The sequence below is a fragment of the Petromyzon marinus genome, unplaced genomic scaffold (genome assembly GCF_048934315.1).
Source record: "Petromyzon marinus isolate PM22_M1 ecotype Great Lakes invasive population unplaced genomic scaffold, UKy_Petmar_22M1.pri1.0 PM_G_Scaffold_38, whole genome shotgun sequence".
Lineage (NCBI taxonomy): Eukaryota > Metazoa > Chordata > Hyperoartia > Petromyzontiformes > Petromyzontidae > Petromyzon > Petromyzon marinus.
Genome location: NW_027422961.1, coordinates 1,652,501 through 1,655,000, shown reverse-complemented (window position 1 = coordinate 1,655,000; position 2,500 = coordinate 1,652,501).

Here is a 2,500-nt window from a genome sequence, read left to right as displayed (position 1 = left end):
GTTCGGGTCGCACAGAAATCCCTGGGAATGGGAAAACGGGTCATTTTCGTGTTGCCACATTGCGTACGAACCGCATGAAACTTCCAGAGGCATTTGCAGCAGGAATGCATGTGCACTCAAAAACTTCTATATGTTTCACGGATAGACCCCGTGAAACGCTAGAAATTGGCGGGGATGTGTCTCTTGTGGCTCACGGGGCTGTTAGGGTGGCACAGAACTCCCTCGGAATGGGAAAAGGGGTCATTTTCGTGTTGCCACATTGCATAGGAACGCCATGAAACTTCCAGAGGCATTTGCAGCAGAAAGGCACGTGCACTCAAAAATTTTAATATTTTTCACGCATAGACCCCGTCAAACGCTAGAAGTTGGCGGGGATGTCTCTCTTGTGGCTCACGGGGCTGTTAGGGTCGCACAGAAATGCCTCGGAATGGGAAAACGGGTCATTTTTGTGTGGCCACATTGCATAGGAACGGCATGAAACTTCCAGAGGCATTTGCAGCAGGAATGCATGTGCACTCAAAAACGTCTATATTTTTCACGGATAGACCCCGTGAAACGCTATAAATTGGCGGGGATGTCTCTCTTGTGGCTCACGGGCGCTGTTAGTTAGGGTCGCACAGAAATCCCTCGGAATGGGAAAAGGGGTCATTTTCGTGTTGCCACATTGCGTACGAACGGCATGAAACTTCCAGAGGCATCTGCAGCAGAAATGCATGTGCACTCAAAAATTTTAATATTTTTCACGCATAGACCCCGTCAAACGCTAGAAGTTGGCGGGGATGTCTCTCTTGTGGCTCACGGGGCTATTAGGGTCGCACAGAAATGCCTCGGAATGGGAAAACGGGTCATTTTTGTGTGGCCACATTGCATAGGAACGGCATGAAACTTCCAGAGGCATTTGCAGCAGGAATGCATGTGCACTCAAAAACGTCTATATTTTTCACGGATAGACCCCGTGAAACGCTATAAATTGGCGGGGATGTCTCTCTTGTGGCTCACGGGCGCTGTTAGTTAGGGTCGCACAGAAATCCCTCGGAATGGGAAAAGGGGTCATTTTCGTGTTGCCACATTGCGTACGAACGGCATGAAACTTCCAGAGGCATCTGCAGCAGAAATGCATGTGCACTCAAAAACGTCTATATTTTTCACGGATAGACCCCGTGAAACGCTAGAAATTGGCGGGGATGTGTCTCTTGTGGCTCACGGGGCTGTTAGGGTCGCACAGAAATCCCTCGGAATGGGAAAACGGGTCATTTTCGTGTTGCCACAATTGGCATACGAACGGCATGAAACTTCCAGAGGCATTTGCAGCAGAAATGCATGTGCACTCAAAAACGTGAATATTTTTTCACGGATAGACCCCGTCAAACGCTCGAATTTGGCGGGGATGTTTCTCTTGTGGGTCACGGGGCTGTTCGGCTCGCACAGAACTCCCTTGGTCCACCTGATTCGTGCATACAGGCAGCAACTAAAACTCTGTAAACCTGCTATGAGGACATCTAAACAGTGGACCAGTGAGGCTGTGGAAGATTTGCGGGCGTGCTTAGACTGTACTGACTGGGATATGTTCACGACTGCTACCAATAGTCTGGATGAACTCACAGAGGCTGTGTACATCAGCTTCTGTGAGGACTGCTGTATCCCAACACGTACCAGGGTGAACTTTAACAACAACAAGCCCTGGTTCTCAGCAAAGCTCAAAAGGTTGAGGTTGGAGAAGGAGGAAGCGTTTAGGAGTGGGGATAGAGACAGATTCAAGGAGTCGAAGAACAGGTTTAGCAAAGCGGTGAGAGAGGCTAAACGACTGTACTCAGAGACACTAAAACACCAGTTCTCTACTAACGACGCTGCTTCTGTCTGCCAAAGGGCTCAGGCACATCACCAACTACAAACCCAGAGCGCCCCACACCACTAACGACTCCCGCCTAGCCAACGACCTGAACGAGTTCTACCGTAGATTTGAAAGACAATTGGACTGTCCTGAACCACCCCTTCCCACCCAAGAGGCCCCATCCCCCACCCATACTACAGAAACGACTCTCTCCTTTCAGGAGGGAGAAGTTAATGGGCTTTTCAAGAGGCAGAATCCACGCAAAGCAGCCGGGCCGGACTCTGTCTCTCCAGCCACCCTCAGGCACTGCGCTGACCAGCTGTCTCCGGTGTTCACCAACATCTTTAACACCTCCCTGGAGACATGCCATGTACCAGCCTGTCTCAAGTCCTCCACCATCATCGCTGTGCCCAAAAAGCTAAGGCCAACAGGACTAAATGATTACAGACCGGTCGCCCTTACATCTGTGGTAATGAAGTCTTTTGAGCGCCTGCTCCTGGCACACCTCAAAGCCATCACAGACCCTCTCCTGGACCCCCTTCAGTTTGCCTACAGAGCCAACAGGTCTGTGGACGACGCAGTTAACATGGCCCTCCACTTCACCCTACAGCATGTGGACGCCCCAGCATCCTACGCCAGGATCCTGTTTGTGGACTTCAGCTCTGCCTT